The 19,986-nt window shown below is 43.8% G+C and overlaps 1 protein-coding gene across 2 annotated transcripts in view; it reads right to left on the reverse strand.

Moving 5' to 3' along the window:
- Positions 1-19,687, reverse strand: part of plxnb1.S (plexin B1 S homeolog) — a 118,670-nt gene extending 98,983 nt beyond the window's left edge. For both annotated transcript variants that reach the window (XM_018261455.2, XM_041561765.1), the window contains exon 1: positions 19,300-19,687. The gene's annotated coding sequence lies outside the window, so the exon portion shown is untranslated. The remainder of the gene's footprint in view (positions 1-19,299) is intronic.
- Positions 19,688-19,986: the final 299 nt, after the last annotated feature.

Below are 19,986 nucleotides of genomic sequence, written 5' to 3' on the forward strand. Positions count from 1 at the left end.
GGGGAGTGGGGTCATCTTGCAAAGTGTGGATGGATTGGTTGCAAGGCGGCTCCACATTAGGGATACACCGAATCCAGGATTCGGCCATTTTCAGCAGGATTCGGATTCGGCCGAATCCTTGAGCCTGGCCGAACTGAATCCTTAAAATCATGTGACTTCGTCACAAAACATGGAAGTAAAATTTTTTTAGCCGCGCATGATCATTTCCCCCTCCCCCTCGCTGATTTGCATATGCAAATTAGGGTTCGGATTCGGTCCGGTATTCGGCCAAATCTTTCACGAAGGATTCGGGGGTTCGGCCGAATCCAAAAAAGTGGATTCGGTGCATCCCTACTCCACATAAATGATGATCATTTATTTTTACTGCTCTTTTAGAGGTACAGGAGCACCACCATGCCTTCTCTGTTGATTTGGGTTACTGGGTGGGGTGCTGCCACATACTGGCATCCCCCCACACACTTGTGTGCCATTGGCATTACCCGAAAAAGAATTGCGCCTCCAAGTTTTGGATTTAAGTTTACTGACGCTGGAACCCATACATGCAGTGCTACCCCCTGTAACACATCAGTCAGTACAGAGAATTCATTTCCTAAGAGGCCAGGAAGGCAAGGCATTCTATTTGGGGTTCAGCGACCTCTCATTAAAAGCTGGTGATTGATTCTCTTGCTCTGTTGTTGGAGAACCTATCATCATATTAGGTTAGTGTAATATGGAACACTTTTGTTTCATCAGTGCTGAACTGGCACCCAAGGGCCCACCAGAGAACCTGACCTGACCCGAGGGCTCAATCTCATAACAATTAGGTGCAAACAAAAATGTTTCATATAGATCAATGGTGGAAATAAAGGGTTGATGGGAATTGTCCTTGACTGAGGCCCACTACGGCTGGATCCTACTGGGGACGCCTGCGGTATTTGGCAGGACAATACAATACAAACATATTTTGGTCCTGAAAGCAGTCATAAACTCACAATACAGGTATAGGACCTGTTATCCAGAATGCTCGGGACCTGGGGGTCTCTGGATTACAGATCTTTTGTAATTTGGATCTTCATTCCTCAAGTCTAGGGGAAAATAATTTAAACATTAAAAAAAACCCAATAGGCTGGTTTTGCCTCCAATAAGGATTAATCATATCTTAGTTGGGATCATGTACAAGGTACTGTTTTATTTTTATGGAGAAAAAGGTAATAATTTTTTAAGAATTTGGATTATTTGGATAAAATGGAGTCTATGGGAGACGGCCTTTCTGTAATTTGGAGCTTTCTGGATAACGGGTTTCCGGATAACGAATCCATACCTGTTTACAGAGATTTATTTGCTATGGAAAGGCAACCAAAATCCATGCTAGTTGGAGAACCCACTGATATATCTCTTCTGACTTTTTGAATTGGAACCAAGTCATTGGCTGTTGCATAAAGATCCTACATGTCCCATCACTCCTTATATCATTTATCCCAGGTAACCGCCAACGTTCTGCACAATTCAAAACAAAATATGTACCTTAACTGTAATGACTACAACCTTGCACAGCTGTATAAAAACTGCCGGTGTTGTTATTAGGGATGCACCAAATCCACTATTTGGGATTCAGTGAAATCCCTGAAACCTTCGTCAAAGATTCATCCGAACACCGAACCAAATGTGCATATGCAAATCAGGGACGAAAAAGGAAAACAAATTGTACTTCCATGTTTGGTAACAAAAAGTTATGTGATTTCCCTTCCTGCCACTAATTTGCATAAGCGGATTCGGATTTGGTTCAGCCAGGCACAAGGATTCGGCCGAATCTGAATTCTGCTTAAGGGCTATTCCACACGGGGAGATAGCGACGCGTTTGCGGTCGCGGCGACAAAGCGCCGCGACCGGCGCAGGCGACAGTTTTGTATGGGCGCCTATGTAAAAACGCCTGTGCTAACCACACGAGGCGATGCGCTTTTCAACAGTCGCCTGAAAATGCCTCGCCAGGCTTTTTCAGGCGACTGTTGAAAAGCGCATCGCCTCGTGTGGTTAGCACAGGCGTTTTTACATAGGCGCCCATACAAAACTGTCGCCTGCGCCGGTCGCGGCGACTGTCGCGGCGCTTTGTCGCCACGACCGCAAACGCGTCGCTATCTCCCCGTGTGGACTAGCCCTAAAAAGGCCAAATCCCGAACTGAATCCTGGATTCGGTGGATCTCTAATTGTTATTTAACCCTCCAGCCAGGGAAGCTGCAATACTAACAACTATGTAATAGATTCCTACAGAACTGAACAATCAGGGAACAATCAGGCTCAGCGAGCAAGTGAGAAAATGCATTAACAAATGTCAAACAGGACCAACCCCAGTCTGCCAATAGAAAATGCAAGAGCCGCGTTCTACGCAAGACGAAAACAATTTATGACTCACCATATGGCAAACGAGATATCTGGTTCTGTGTTGTGTCTCGGGCGCAGATGCCTGGTCCAACTCGTTTGCTCTAACAGGGTTTATTTTCGGATACCATTGCCCCTGCACCCCGTGGGTGTAAAGTGGGAATAAGATAGCAGGACAGAAGGTGGGTACTGCTTTAGTTCAACTTATACAGTCTCTCCCCCACCTAAATACAGTGCCCATAGTGCCATCATTTAGACCTCTTCCAAATATAAATGCCAGAGAAGCTGTGTCCCATGCAGACTCTTTTTAATAAGAAAGCCAGACTGGCACATATTCCCATAGAATCATATTTATAGGTTGTCATCATGTTGCATTGTGTGACTTGTAGTTCAGCATATGGGAATTCAGACGTTAGATATCTGTGTTTTATCTTACCTATACAGGTATGGGACCTGTTATCCAGACTGCTCGGAACCTGAGGTTTTCCAGATAATGGATCTTTCTGTAATTTGGATCTTCATGCCTTAAGTCTACTAGAAAATCATGTAAACATTAAATAAACCCAAAAGGCTGGTTTTGCTTCCAATAAGGATTAATTATATCTTAGTTGGGATCAAGTACAAGTTACTGCTTTATTATTACTGAGAAAATTTCTAAAATTTTGGATTATTTGATTATAACGGAGTCTATGGGAAAAGGTCTTTCCATAATCCAGAGCTTTCTGGCTAACGGGCTTCCATATAATGGATCCCATCCTGTAATGGATTTCCAGATCCCATATTGATAGAGGGTTAGTACCTGGTACGAATACCAATAAGCACATGTCTGCACCTAGTTCTGCACGAAAAATAGCAGATTATTCTTTTGAATTTTATAAACTAATCACTACTTTCATCTCTACTCCTCTTAATTACCTGTACACTAGCAGATCTCGGTTCAGTTCCCCTCCTACCAACTTCTTACTGAAAAGGGCCTCATAAAACTGCAAGGTGCACAGTTTGACTCCTCTGCAATGATCCAAATTTCTTTCATGACCGGGCTCCCTCCCCCACATGCACTATCTCCCTCTCCACCAAAGTTCTACCCCCTTTTTTTATCAGTCTTTCTTTTTAACAACCCCCTCCCAAATACACGGTGGGAGCTCAGATCTTTTAGGAAAGAGTGTGAGAGGCTTGTGTGATTCTGCAAGAGGGAGTAAAAGGGAGTTGAGTGATAGTATGCAGGCCCGGACTGATAACCTGTGGATTCGGGCAAATGCCCGAGGGGCCGCTCTGCTTTGTGTATAAGTGGGCCGCCCGCTGTCTGTTTAGATGCGGAGCAGCACTTCACTTGTTTACCATTAATCAAAGCCAGGCAGCAGCATCCGTGCCTGACCTGAACAGAATGATGGGTCCACCTAATTAGTTTATCTAATCCCTGACCTGCCGTCTGCTTCGTGTTCTCCTTTCATCCCTCTGCTCGTCTCCGGTTCCTCCCTCCATGGCAGGACGAACTCACGCGATCGCAGCCCCCTCCCACCTCCACATAGCAGAGCAATCAATGTAAGAGAGCAGAGAGAGGGAGGGGGAGGACTGAAGAAAAACTTTGAACTTGTGGGCGGGGCAGCTGCGTGTCTTCAGCACACGCTGGTTTATTTACAAATAAACTGGGGAGCTGTATTATTCCTTGGAAGCTGTGGAGAAGTATTTTTCAAGCTGAAAGTTGACCTGTGGTTTGCACTGAGAGTGGAGCAGCAGTGTCAGCAATCTGAAGAAACAGCACAAAGCTCTCAGGTGAGCAGCATGTCAAATTCTTTGATGGGCAGGGGGGTGCATTTCTGTACTGTACATTGTGAGCTGTGTGGCACTTTGAATGATTTTTAGCCTGCTTCAGCCACAACTTTTCCCATACAGACAACCCTTGATTTTACATGCTCCAGTGGAAAAGGAAAAAAAGCAAGAAATGTAAAGGAGTTATGTAAAATTATGGTTTAACTGCAGTTTAGAAGGGGAGGCAGGGAGCAGTGTTTTTTTATCAGGAAAACAGAAGCTGTGACAAATATATTAGCCTAATATTCTAGTCATAAGTGTGACATGGAGGCTGCACAGTTTTAGTGGAGTGTGTTATAGAATGTCCTATTTATAGCAACCTTGCAATTGGTCTTCATATTTCAACTATAGAATGTCCTATTTATAGCAACTTTGCAATTGGCCTTCATATTAACTTTTTATTAATTATTTGCTACCTATCTCTGCTTTCAAATGGTGGTCACTTACTACCAAGGCTCTGAAAGGCTACACATGTATTATTATTATTAAGTAACTCATGTATTGCTATTTATAGGGGCATAATTATCAAAAAGTGAAGTTAGAGATCACCACAGTTCTCTAGAGTGAAATTCCGCTACTCTACATTCATTTCTATGGGATTCTTATTTATCAAAGGGTGAAACTTCACCCTTTGATAAATATGCCTTTAAAAATCCTATAGAAACAAATGGAAAGAGGAGGAATATCACTCTAGAGAACTGTGGTGATCTCTAACTTCACTCTTAAAAAACTCTTAAAAATATGACTCTCTAAATATGCCCCAAGTCTCTCATTGAAGCCACTGCCTGGTTTCTAGGCTAAAAAAGACCCTAGCAACCAGATAGCTGAAAAAACACAAATAATGAATAACATAGTGTAACTTATTATTGGAATTACCTTTGGCATCTTGCCTTTATTAAATAAACTGGGGCTGATTTACTAACTAATGCTGAATTGCATTAAAAATTAGAAGTCAGCACTCACCTACAAAATTCAGTAGAAGAAGGTGCAGGACTATGGTAGCCACTTCCACCTGATCTGTATACACAATCAGCAAGTAGACAGCACCACACATGAAGTATTTTCTATGAAAGGCCTTTATGGAAAAGATCTTTTTTTCGGTCGCCGGTGAAAAATTTTGGTCGCCGGTGAAAAATTTGGGCGCGCCGGCGTCCGTTTCAGACGCGCAGCGTCAAATTCCGACTCGAAGCTTAGACATGGTGCACACGGACAAACAAAAAACAATGCCTGTGTGGTGGTAAAGACAACAATAGTAATATTCTAAAAGAAAACCGCACCAACCAGGTCTTTATATGAAATATACAAAAAGGTTTTATTTGATCAACGTTTCAGCTCAACAGCTGGAGCCGAAACGTTTATCAAATAAAACCTTTTTGTGTATATATATATATATATATATTATATATATATATATATATATATATACTCATGTGTTAGTAAAAGACCACATTTCTGTGTGGGCTGCTTCAATTTTTTTGTCAGGGCTGCTTTTTACTCCCAGTCCGGCCCTGATAGTATGGTACAGCATAGCACAACCTGTAGCCTGTGCTCTAACAACAACATTGTATGTAGAGGAGTTTCATAGTGTATAAATGTAATTAGCTGAACTGTAACAATCTCTGTGACTTTTAGCTGAACTGTAACAATCTCTGTGACTATATACACACACACACAGCTCCAGGCAGCACTATACAGGGAACTCTGAGTATCACTCATGTATTATAAGGGATAATGTACCCCCTACTGTAAATGATAAGGATATTAGAAGTCACTGAGGGGTTCTGTGACCATATAAAGACACAAGGCTGCAGGCTGAGTTATACAGGGAACTCTGAGTATCACTCATGTATTGTAAGGGATAATGTACCCCCTACTGTAAATGATAAGGATATTAGAAGTCACTGAGGGGTTCTGTGACCATATAAAGGCACAAGGCTGCAGGCTGAGTTATACAGGGAACTCTGAGTATCACTCATGTATTATAAGAGATAATGTACCCCCTACTGTAAATGATAAGGATATTAGAAGTCACTGAGGGGTTGTTCTGTGACCATATAAAGGCACAAGGCTGTAGGCTGAGTTATACAGGGAATTGTGAGTATCACTATTATAAGAAATGCTGGCATACAGGCCAATTGTTTCTGCTGCTTTACTACTGTTTATGTAAATTACATAGAAGCGCTGACAATTTTCATACGGTTCTAGCCTGAAGGCACTTTTATGTGCATTTTCTATGATAACAGAGAGAGAAGGTCAGTGGGCAGCCCTTGATAGTCTTGGAGAGGGGGGATATCATAGGCTGCTACTGCCTGATCACCCCCCACCACCAATATCTTGCGATGGAAATGGGCAGCTCAGACTCAGAGAGTCCCCAAACACGAACAAGAGTCAGTCACACAGGAGTACACTGACAGACAATGGGTCAGGCATCTGCAGTCAGAGGTGGATCCTGCTCCAGGCTAAATGATAGAAGCTTAGTCAGCACTGGAAAGGTTAAACCGATAGGAATAATTGAGTATTGTTTTTAGTCACTGCTCCTTCAACAGAGACTGGCTGTTTTTGCTCTTGAACCATTGCCTTTTCCCCGTTTCCTAAAAAAAACCCAAAATAGCTGGCGTTGATGTTATTTTTGCCGAGGTTAAATTAGCGTATACATCAAATGCAGAATGGCATCACTATGATCGATATGACATCATGATCTGAAACGGCTACACTGCCATTCCTACAGTGGTGGCTCTTATGCATAACAAAGGGGCTCTGTGGCCGCTGTGAGTTTATTCAACCAGTCACCCAGGTAAAGGCAGGAACAGCATTCAGCAGTGTTTAATCATTAGGCCCTTCAAGGCCACAGGGGCAAAGCCAGAGGCATATTTAGCTGGGCCTGGGGGCGGCCACATGTTAAAGTTTACATGGAAGCCAGTACAGACCTGGGATTCTGCAACCAGTTCCCCAACTGTAAGAATTAATTCAGATTAAAAACCCTGCCTGCAACTGCTGGAGATTTTGGGTTGTCATCTGGTTGATCCCAGCCAAGCCCAAATTGCCTGTATTCTGCCCGCAGCTCAGCCCATCTATCAGCCCCCCAAATACCCATTAAATTCCTCCCTGATCCACCGCTATGTCACCACCTATAGCAACACCCTAGTCCCTTTTATACTAGTCTGGGACCTGTTATCCAAAATGCTTGGGGCCTTGGGTTTTCCGCATAATAGATATATTCTAGTATGCGTTTTCCGAAGTCGCCTGAAGTTTCCTCGTGTGGCAACTTTGGGCGACTTCGGAAAACCAATTGCACTGAAAAGTTGCTTAGAATAAGCCAACATACTGCACATTAACTTAAACATTAACTTCTGTCATGATTTTTATCATTCTTACTTTTAATGATTTTATGATTGAATTATATATTTCACGTTTGTCCAGGATCAATGTGGAAATAGATCGGGTCGCACAGGAAATAATAGATAGGAAAAAACAAAAATACTGATTTTTATATATAAAAAATATAAATATATGATTTTTATTATGTCGTTTTTATTTCTAAATTACACTGCAAATAATTCACTCTACAAAATAAAATTTCATTCCTGAACCAGCAAGTGTATTTTTTTTTCAGGTAATTTTGCCTGGTCATGTGCTTTCAGAAAGAGCCAGCACTTTAGGATAAAACTGCTTTCTGGCAGGCTGTTGTTTCTCCTACTCAATGTAAGAGAATGATTCGCAGTGGGACCTGGATTTTAATATTGAGTGTTGTTCTTAGATCTACCAGGCAGCTGTTACCTTCCTATTGTTCTGTTGTTAGACTGCTGGGGGGGAAGGGAGGGGGTGATATCACTCCAACTTGCAGTACAGCAGTAAAGAGTAACTGAAGTTTATCAGAGCACAAGTCACATGACTGGGGGCAGCTGGGAAATTGACAATATGTCTAGCCCCATGTCAGATTTCAAAATTGAATATAAAAAAATCTATTTGCTCTTTTGAGAAACAGATTTCAATACAGAATTCTACTGGAGCAGCACTATAAACAGCTGCATTAAAAAAAAAAAAAATTCCCATGACAGTATTCCTTTAAAGATGAACCACCCCTTTAAGAATTAGAAAGGTTGATTGCATGTTGCCCTTACTATAAAGGCCAAGGGGCAAATTCTTTTACCTCCAGAAATTCACAAGCGACGGCTTCGCTCACATCGCCACACTTCACCAGGCGAAAATTCGCCAGGACAACGCTAATTCACAAAAATGCGAAATTGCGTCCAGTGGGCCGAACAATGGTGAAGTCTCGCTAGCGTTAATTCGGCAAGCAAAGTGAAGTTGTGCTAGCATTGGCTAATTTGCATACAGCAGGAAGTTAAATTTCAATGGACGTATATGTTGCAGCAAATACATTACATTACACAAGCCCAGGGAACCTTAATAAAAGAAAATAAAGTTGTTATATTGCCCTACACATGAGCCCAGTGTATAGTTTATGTGCCATATGTTAGGAAATGTAGGGGGGAAGCCGGGTACCCTTAAAAAAAATGTACGATCTCTTGCAGCCTCTCGCCCTGAAAAACTGAAAAGTCGCCAGCGTTTTTTGGGACTTAGAAACATTTTCACATTTCTTTTGAGGAAGTCCTATCTACTCTATTGCACTTCGCCTGGTCTGAGGTGGCGAAGGCAAGTCTGGCGCAAGAGGTAACGTTCATTAAAATCCGCATCTTAGTGAATTTGCGCAGTTACATCCATTCGCCAGATCGAAAATTCGCCTGGCGTTAAGAGTGCAAAGTAGCGCTACAGTCTATCTCCTTCGCTAGTGAATTTACGCCAATGCCCGTTAGTAAATTTGCCCCCAAGTATGGACAACGGGCAACCTCCAGCTGCTACTGAACTACAACTCCCTGAATCTGAAATCTGCAATTCTTCTGTGGGAGGGCTACACATTACACATGCCCAAACACCGGACCTGGGCTGTTATGTCTTTTCCTATTTTCTCTGATGGCAAATAGTACATTGGAGAGACCACGGTTGGTAATGAGAGGATTTAATAACATCTGTTAGACAGCCGGGGCGGGAGAAGTCAAGCATTCAGCACTAACCATATTTCCCAAGGCAGAGGAGGACATTTCACAGTACCCGTGTGGCACAAATATTGACATGACACCGGCAGTCATGCGTGAAATGTGACATGTGACATGCCTGGAGAGCCGAGAGCGGTCGCAGGCAGATCCTTCTCTGTGCAAGGGCAACTATCTGCTTCCCGTGTGCAGAAGACTGAGCGTGACCAAACTGCCAATGTATCTGGCACCCAAGCAAGAGACGGAGTAGCCCCAGCCTCGCAGAACACAATCTCACTGCCGGGAAATATCCTGTGGCTCTAAATGATTTAGGCCTTCACAGCCAGGGGTTGATATGTTGTTGCTTCAGGCTTGAAAACAAAGTGTAATGTTTTATAAAGCAGAGCTGGAAATAAGTGTCTTTCTTTTTTTTTATCACAAAGCAGCAGTACTGCCCTGCTTTATGGCGGTGATTCTAGATATCTTTATATCAGCTTTCAGACCACTGTGGTCAGAGATATCATCTACAAACAGCTGTTGACACTTACCATGTCTCTCCCAGAATAAAATACCCACATTGCCATGCTGGGTGACCCCGAGACCTACTGGCCACTTGAAATCTACAGGGGGTCCCTTTTGACCCTTTCTGAAGCACTGCTCTTGGTGGTGTATTATAAAGACATTCATATGCACCTGTAATAGATTATTATGGTGACCATGGAAGATCCAGAATTTAAAAGCAGGGTTAAGAGCTGTCAAGGAGCGGCATGGCAAGCTGTAGCAAGGCCGAATAGCACATTTTTGGGGGATCACAGCTGGTCTCTATATTATGAAAGTCCAGACTTTTGTGCGTATACAAATCCTATGGATCAGTTCAGACCAGTCCGGTTGATATGGTTGTCCTTTCGATAAGCTGCGTTAGTACGTATACACTTGGGGTCAGTTCAGATAAATCATGCTAGCACACATGCCGTATGTTTAAGTTCTGCCCAGTCTAGCTGGCATACATGCCCTCTCGTTATTATGCATTCCTTATGGATATACTCAGTGTCAGACCAGGGGCCCACCAAAAAACTTTGGACCAGGGGCCCACCAAAAAAACAGACCAGGAGCTCACCAAAAAATCTTAGACCAGCGGCCCACTCTCTATCTCTATTTTCTTTCTCTCCTCACTCAACCTCTATTCCCCTAGCCTCTTTTCTTTAAATTAGGGATGCACCGAATCCACTATTTTGGATTAGGCCGAACCCCCGAATCCTTCGGCCGAACCGAATCTGAATTTGCATATGCAAATTATTGGTGGGAAGGTGAAAACATTTTTTACTTCCTTGTTTTGTGACAAAAAGTCACGTGATTTCCTTCTCTGCCCCTTATTTGCTTATGCAAATTAGGATTTGGATTCGGTTTGGCCGGGCAGAAGGATTTGGGCGAATCCGAATCCTGCTGAAAAGGGCCAAATCCCGAAATGAATCCTGGATTCGGTGCATCCCTACTTTAACTACTATAATCTGTAATCTATTTAACCTTCTTGTTAAGGAAATAGGGAATGGCCATGAAATAGGCTGACACTGACACCTGGGCCCTCGAGAGTTTTCCTGGTATCCTGGTGGGCCAGTCCGACACTGGATGTACTCTGTCCAGTCTGGTTGGTATGTACAGTATGTTCTATCACCAGTTCTGTGCAAGCCTGTTAGTATGCATGCCTTATGGCTCAGCTCTGCCCAGTCTAGTTGGTATTCATGACCTGAGGATCAGTTCTGCCCATCTGGTTGGTATGCATGCCTGGTAGCTATTAATCCTTAGAAAAAGGAAAAAACAAACCCAAATAAATAATTATGCTTCTCAGCTCTGTTATTTCTATTTAACCCTTTTCCTTGGGATCTGCTGCAATAAGAACAGACTAAAGGTGGCCATAGACTCCAAGATCCGCTCGTTTGGCGACATCGCCAAACAAGCGGATCTTTCCCCGATATGCCACTAAACTGCGTGGCTATATCGGGGGTAATTCGAACGTTCGGCCATATGGCCGAACGATCGAATTACGATGCGCCAAGCGGCTCCGACAGGTCGGTCGGGTAAAAATCCAACCTTCCCGATCGATATCGTGGCCAGATATCGATCGGGAAGACCCGTCGGAAGCCCCCATACACGGGCAGATAAGCTGTCAAATCGCTCCAAACGACCGATATCGGCAGCTTTATCTGCCCGTGTATGGCCACCTTAAAGCTGGCCATAGATGCAAAGATCCGATCGTACGAATCATCGTACGATCGGACTTTCCCATCTCCCGACCCTCCACTAACCATTCAGATCAAAGTCTTACCAGTCAGATTAGTTAAAGAACAGATCAGCAATGTTCTGCCCCTGACAGCAATCGTACGATATCTATGTCCAACCAAAGCTGGTGACAGTCTCCCACTGAAAATCATACGATCGGCAATACACGCAGAGATATTATCGGCAGTCGACAGAAATTTTCTAACCTGTCCGATCGACCAAATGACCGATCTCCGCCGGACGAAAAATGTCGGGACTCTCCACACACGTTCCGAAAATCGTACGAATCCTCGATTCGTACGATCAGATCTTTGCGTCTATGGCCAGCTTAAGATAGGAATAAGACTGGAAACCTTGCTCTGTAGGTGCCTGAGGAATAACAGAGGCACCCGCACTTGGGAGAAAGTCCTTGGTGCTTTGCCCTGTGAGCCGAATCAACAGCCCGTGAGCACCTGTTCTGATGTGTTTCAGGTTAATTGCAGCCAGGAATGTGACCTCCACACTAGAAAGGGTTCCTGGAAATACTTTGGATTCTTAGGAAGAAAATGGAAACCTGCGGCCTGTGCTGTGAGAGAAGGGCCCAGCCGTTGGGTGTTATCACCGTGCAGAGGCCAAACAGGACCACATGTGGAGCTCACGGCTTCTGCTTTTGTGGGCCTGGACTTCATCTATACACCCAAACCCAAACAGTCACCTGAAATGAATAACCTTGATATTGTCAACATGTGTCGTACGGGACACATATTGGAGCGGGTCTACTCGGGTCTACTTGTTTCTGTACAAGACAAATACACCGCGGGCAGCTTTATTAAAGCAGGAGGAATGTGGTCACGTAACAACACTTATGCATCCAACATAAGTGAGTGGGAGAATGTTTTAACTAAAGAAGTAGCTAGAAATGTTGTACATTACGTTTTGGGCTTCTGTACCAGCCCAAGGCAACCACAGCTCTTTAGCAGTAAAGATCTGTGTCTCCAAAGATGCCCCAGTAGCTCCCCATCTTCTTTTCTGCTAAATCACTGCACATGCTCTGTGCTGCTGTCACTTACTGAGCTTAGGGACCAACTCACAATATACAGAACACATAGAATAGAAATGTCACAATATAAGGCTGATTAGTAATTAATACAGATAATTACTACATGGCAGCACAGAAACCAGTGCAATTAGCATCAGAATTTAATAATCAGCAAACCTGTAGCATCAGCTTATATTACAGACCAACCTCATTTTCTGCTGGATAATTAGTGACGAGCCCTAAGCTTAGCTTCTCAACAGCCAATCAGAGCCCACTGAGCATGTGAGTGTCACAGACACTTTCCAAGATGGTGACCCCCTGTGACAAGTTTGAAGTCCTGGATCATTGCTGCTATTGACAAGCTGAAACTTTAGCCTTGTGCAATAAGTTCACTATATAAAATATGGCATTTGTAGCCATATTAATTTTTAGGGTTGAATTTTACTTTAAAAAAACGAAAACAGGTCCTGTGGGAGCTAAAGTTATCCTCAGTGAGGGTTTAACCCCTGTGTGCCTTGAGTGGAGTTAAATGTGCCCATTAAATAAACAAATGCAAAGATAGACAAAGCAAGCACTGCCTACCATAAATACTTGTGCTTCTACAACATATGCTGAACTACATCTCCCAGCAGTTCCACAGAAGATGAAAGAGCATAACTTTATAGGCACTGATCACTGAGGACTTGGACTGAGGAGCAAACCAGTTGAATGCAAGTTAAAAGGTTAACGGATGAATCTGCCTGAAGGTTTATTAATGCCCCAAAGATTAATGCCCCAAGACATACCATTCAGCAAGGCTTGTTATAAGTATAAATTAACTAAAAAATATATTTATATTCCTTGAAATCTGTTATCCAGAAAACTCTTGCATAAACAAAAAAAAAAATCTAATTTTAAGAAATGATTTCATTTTTCTCTATAATAATAAAACAGTACCTTGAACTTGATCCAAACTAAGATATAATTAATCCTTATTGGAAGCAAAACCAGCCTATTGGGTTTCTATAATGTTTTTTAGGAGATTTAGGGGCCCATTTACTTAGTTCCAGTGAAGGAATAGAATAAAAAAAACTTCCAATTTCGAATGTTTTTTTTTTTTGGCTACTTCTACCATCGACTACGACTTCAAATCGAACGATTTGAACTAAAAATCGTTCGCCTATTCGACCATTCGATAGTCGAAGTACTGTCTCATTAAAAAAAAAAAACTTCGACCCCCTAGTTCGCCACCTAAAACCTACCGAAGTCAATGTTAGCCTATGGGGAAGGTCCCCATAGGCTTAGCAATCTATTTTTGGTAGAAGAAAAATCGTTCTATCGTTGGATTAAAATCTTTCGAATCGAACGTTTCGAAGGATTTAATCAGTCGGTCAAACGATTTTTCGAACGAACGAATAGCGGTAAATCCTTCGACTTTGATATTCGAAGTCGAAGGATTTCCATTCGGCAGTCGAATATTGAGGGTTAATTAACCCTCGATATTCGACCATAAGTAAATTTGCCCCTTAAAGTATGAAGACCCAAATTACAGAAAAAGACCCCTTATCTGGAAAATCCCAGGTCCCAAGCATTCTGGATAACAGGTCCCATACCTGTACTATATAAAGTGATGTTTCAGCCCACTAGGGATCTTCATCAGGGTTTGCACACATCATATCTCTGGCCATTCCTGGGCAGCACTTGTGGGTTATTGTTGCTCTCCGTTATGAGCGGATAGTTCCATGCATGAGTTGGCTGCATATGGCTGGAAGGCCGGCATTACCCAATCAGGGACAGGAAAAGTGATGACATAATGATGTAGGGACAATGGATGAGCAATGTACAAAGGAATCCAAGGGCAATTCAGACAATACTTGAACCTATGAGAGATAGAGACCCGTTGTAACCTTCAAATAAACAACACACTCACAGGAGACACAGGAGCAATAAAGCCAAAAACAAACAGCTGTATTTAACCTCCTGTGTTGGCTGAGAGGCCAATAAACAGTCTATATGAATATTCCTGCCTGTGGTGGACTAACCTGCCTGCGACTTGCAAATGGGGCAGCAAGGTTGGCCCAAACCCACCCAACACCCTGGTCCAACCTACACATCCCTAATGGTCAGGCCCAGACTGGCAATCTGTGGGTTCTGGCAAAAGCCAGAAAGACTGCTGTAAGATGCCATAGACAGTCACTATTTATTGAGCTGGTGGGGGGGCTGTTTGGGCCTCTGTGCAATTGAAATGCCAGGGACTATTTTGACTTCCAGCCCAGACCTGCTAATAGTGACCCTTTCCATTGCTTGGGTGGCAGCTCCGCAATTAGTGAACCTCTACATTAGACAAAACCTGCCCATGGTGGGCCAGTACAGCGATTCTTACAAAGTTTTTATACATTTTGAGAAGTTAATCTGGGCCCTAAACATAGGTTCGTCTACAAAAAGGAGTTCTGAACTTTAAAAAGTCCAAAAAACACATGCCAAGTCTTGCTGTTCCCAAAAACAATGGTTGGCAGAGGATGGTGAGGGGGATGCAGGACCCAACACTGATGGGCAGTGTCGATATCGGTCGTTTGGACCGATTTGACAGCTTATCTGCTGTGTATGGGGGCTTCCGACGGGTCTACCCGATCGATATCTGGCCACGATATCGATCGGGAAGGTTGGATTTTTAACCGACCGACCCGTCTGAGCCCCTTGGCGCATCGTAATTCGATCGTTCAGCCATACGGCCGAACGTTCGAATTACCCCCGATATAGCCACGCAGTTTAGTGGCATATCGGGGAAAGATCCGCTCGTTTGGCGATGTCGCCAAACGAGCGGATCTTTGAGTCTATGGCCACCTTTAGGAGCATTGAGGGATTGAGCAGGTTCTAAATGCTGGACATGGAGAAGCACTGCTGTAACCTCTGCCCATGACAAGATTATGCTGGTGTTGGAGTCCCACATCCAGTCATCCTGCAGTCTCCCAGGTTGTTCCCCCCTGGAACTGGCTGAGATAAGGAATTCAGGCAGCAGCAGCTGTTACTGTGGACCTGAATAGATGATAAGCACCTCCAGGGCCATCCCCCAGCTTCCCAGCCCATTCACATCCCGGGAACAATGGGAACAAAAGAGAATTCCAAGCCTTCTTTCAGCCCTTTTTTTATTTTGCCCATGACGAAGCATCTCTTTTAATGCAGAGAGCTCCAGTAACATTGCTCACTAGGGGCTGGAGGGCACTGGCAAGGACCCCGCAGAGGTTAATTCTACCTGCTTCCCATATCTCTTGCATGAGTCCAGAAAACATGTCCCAGTGCCCAGCCAACCCCCTGCCGAGCCGATGATTTATGGCACAGCACTAACGACCCAGCCGGCTCCTCCTTCCCACAGCACTAACAACCAAATCTGAAAGTTTACACCCAAATCCTCATTTTTCTCCCCCTACTTTTCTTATCAGTCTTTGCCCCAGGAATGCAGATGGATTGGGAAACAGCAGGGGGACAATGAAGGAAAGGTGGCCTTCAAGTTGTGATAGAGTCAACGGCACTTGAAAGAGATGAGAAGCAAATACACCTCTAGGAATCATTCTGAGAGGGACCTAAAGAACTCCACCCAAAAACTAACTTCCCCTTTAAATTTGAGGGATGCCGTAAGCTCCTCTTCCTCATTGCAGATTCCACTGCAGCCCCCATGTACATGCTAAAGGCACCCTTCTTGTCTCCTAACAACACAAAGGCTCCCTGGGCTTCCAGGAATTTAACCTTTTCACTGTATCAAATGCTAATGGTTCCTTTGCTTCTGCTCCATCCACAAAAACAAGGGTGCTCAGTCCAGTTCCCTGGGAGTTGCAGTTTGGCAACAGCTGGGCGGCTGCAGCTCTCCCCATCCCTGCACCAGAAATGGCACCAGCAATCCAGCCAAAATAGGGGGACGTGTTTCCTTTAGATTGGCACAGAAGGTGGCCATACATCTCCCTGAAAACGTGACAATTCCCAGGCTGCAGGCGGCCACGATCCTATAACTCATTCTCATCTCATTAAAGGGATGGATTTGCTCGGCGTTATTGATGCCGCTGGTGAATTGTTGTTACTGTGACCTTCACATGCCGATACTCCCTCTCCTTCTCTCTTAATCACCCGCCTGCTATTGTCTGTAATAATGCCTCTGTCCCCAAAAGCTTACACTCTAACATAACATTATAATTACATTTTACTGACAATTTACAATAAACTTTCATTTTTTATATATATATATATATATATATATTTTTTTTTTTTTATTTTTTTTTTTTATTTTTTTTTTTTTGCCTTTCTGCAGTGCCCTTGCCCTCTCCCAAAACTGAAAATTGATTGCTGTGGTCCCTTATCCACTAGAAAGTGAGCTGATTTTGAAAGCAGATTTCATTGCTTAAGCTCTTTCTTATCTTCCAATTGAAACAGTCGGCTCTATGCTAGGCCTGAACACCATAGCAACCTGACAGCAGTTACAATTACAAACTACAAAGAGGCTCAATGCAAAAAAAGAAGGGAATGAATCTAAAGTGCAGTTTGATTAGCGCCTACTACTTCATGATTAAAAAGTCATGTCTAAGGCAAAATGTCACTATTAAATCTTTATTAATGAATCACTTCCCAAAACCAGATCAGGTTGAAGCTAGGTCCACTGTAGTGATGGGTAAATAAATTAGACTGGCACAAATTTGCGGTGAATTTCCAAGTTTCGCGGCTGGCAATTAAATTCGCAATTCTACTGCAAAAATTCGCCGGCGTCAATTTTCAATTTTTCCGTGAAACCGTTCGAATTGCTAGATTTTTCCGTGAAAACGTTCGACTTTCTTGATTTTTTCATGAAAACTTTCAAATTGCTCAATTTTGTAGTGAAAACATTCGAATCGCCCGATTTTTTTGTGAAAACGTTCGAATTGCTTGATTTTAGTGAAAACGTTCGAAATTCATGATTTTCCCGTGTAAACGTTCGAATTGCTCAACTTTATAGTGAAAACATTAGAATTGCCCGATTTTTTTGTGAAAACGTTCGAATTGCTCGATTTTAGTGAAAACGTTCGAAATTCACGATTTTTCCGTGTAAACGTTCAAATTGCTCAACTTTATAGTGAAAACGTTCGAATTGCTCAATTTTATAGTGAAAACATTTGATTTGCTTGATTTGTTGTGAAAACGTTCGAATTGCTCGATTTTATGAAACCGTAAATGTTCAAATTGTTCAACTTTATAGTGAAAACGTTCGAATTGCTCAATTTTGTAGTGAAAACATTCAAATTGCTCGATTTTTTGGTGAAAAAGTTCATATTGCTCGATTTTAGTGAAAACCTTTGGATTTCTAGATTTTTCCATGTAAACGTTCGAATTGGTCAACTTTGTAGTGAAAACGTTCGAATTGCTCGATTTTTCCCGGAAAACGTTAGAATTTCACGATTTTTTCGTGAACTTTCCGATTTCACGATTTTTCGCAAATTTTGCGGCAAATTTTTTCAGTGAAGCGTAACGGGAGAAATTCGCCCTTCACTAGTCCAGTGTTGTGTGGTTTTCCAATAAAAGCAGAAAGCAATTTGATCTTTCCTTGCAAGAGTTAAAAGAAAAGTGTTAGAAAGAATTGGGGGTCCATAGGGCCACAGTTCCTACTGATAGCCCCATTCTTTAGCCAAGTGCACCAGGCAGGAGACAAAGGGGCTCGTTCCTCCCCAATACCTTAACTGGTTCTGGCAGAGAGTCGATCGGATGAGTAAATGCCAGGCAGCACTATGGGGAAAGAAACATTTTCTATAATCGAAATGAGCAGCGTTGAGTTAACTTGCTTTATCGATCCAAAAAGGATCACCCAAGGGCAGCTGCTGTAATCCTAATGTTACGCTGCCTGGCACCCCTTCTATGTGCTGCTGGCAAAATATAGAGACTCCTGCAGCTGGAATGTCCCTGCAACTGTCAGCTCAGTGAGTTATGGCAGCAGCTCCCAGCGGGGGAACAGGGATTGGGTATCTAAGGAGAGATAAAGCGGGAATATCTGTGCCCAGCGACTGTGCAGTTGGTCATAGACAAACCTTTTGTATGGGAACGGATAAAGGGTATAAAGCTGGGGCCACAGACTATACAGGAAAGCCAGCGCCCCCCAATGTAAAAAGAATCCTACAAACAAGCAAAGGGAGCTGTAGTTGCACAACAGCAGCATGGTGCAGGTGAAATCCTATTTTTTTGTCATAAGGAAACGTATATTTTGATATTGAATAGAACTATAGACAAACAAATGCAGCAAGTACACACATTGTGGCACAGGATGAGCCAATAGAGGGGCCAGTGTTGCTCCCACTGAACACTCCGCTAATGGAATTCCTGGGACTCATCCCCATCACAAAGCCTTTCCTTCTGGCTTTTGTCCGCCACCCTGAGCCACAACAGAAACACAATATTCAGCTGTTTTTCCCCCAAACAAAAAAAAAACACAAAAAACCCCAATCTCTGATGAGAAAGGAGAGAGGGCGCTGCCCCCAGAAGGAGGTTCAATCGCAGCCAGAATAACAGTTGCTGTGCCAGGGGGCAGTATATGGGCAAAAAGTTACCCTATAGGTTACACATTAACCCCTTCCACTCCAATTCCATTCCACTCCCTACACACTGACCCTCCTGTCCACTAACAATATGCAAACCCCCAACACACTGATCTCCCCCTTAAATATCCTGCCCCTAAAACCTATTCACCTCTTCATTCCTCTCCAGACACATTAGATTTCCCCCAATTCAGTGTGACCCCCCCCCCATACATCTGCTGACTGTCCCCCAGCCCCCCTGATTCCACACACAGTGAATGAGCAGATCCCCGGGTTCACTTACCTTCTGGATCCACAGTGAGTGCAGTAATCCACAGGCTCAGGCTGGTACCGCTGCCCCTCACACACAGCAGCAAAGCACAAGCAGTATGGCAGCTCCTCCTACTGATCATCCCACAGTCCCACACGCTGCCCCCGAGCTGATGTCTAATGGCCCTCCTGTAGCCCAGCGCCGTCTCGTGCAGTCTCTCGTGCAGTCTCTCAGGCAGTTACAGTCCGATGGCTCAGGTTGCCGGTCCCTCCACAAGCCAATAGATCTCCTGCACTTCCAGATGCCGCGGGCTCAGTCACACAATGTCTCCCGGGCAGTACAACGAGCCATTCTCACATCACCCCGCGCTTCCCCTGCGTCTCTCTCCCCTACACTTTTCAATCTGCCTCCAAGCCGCTCCGCCGAATTCAATGAGCAGAGACACGCCCCCGGCCCCGCCCCGCCCCAACCTACTAAACCTACACGTCCATTCAGTGATAGAACCCGGTGCAGCTACACGACACGCCTCTTCTTTACATAACCACGCCCTCCATTGCGCTAAACTACAGCCTAGAGCAGGGTCCCCAACCTTTTTCTACCCAGGAGCAACATTCAGATTTAAAAGCAGGTCTGGACTGAGAATTAAAATAGGCCCTGGCATTTCAGGTACACAGAGGCCCAATCAGCCCACATAGAGGCCCAAACAGCCCCCACCAGCCC

The sequence above is a fragment of the Xenopus laevis genome, chromosome 4S, assembly GCF_017654675.1.
Source record: "Xenopus laevis strain J_2021 chromosome 4S, Xenopus_laevis_v10.1, whole genome shotgun sequence".
In the NCBI taxonomy this organism is placed as follows: domain Eukaryota; kingdom Metazoa; phylum Chordata; class Amphibia; order Anura; family Pipidae; genus Xenopus; species Xenopus laevis.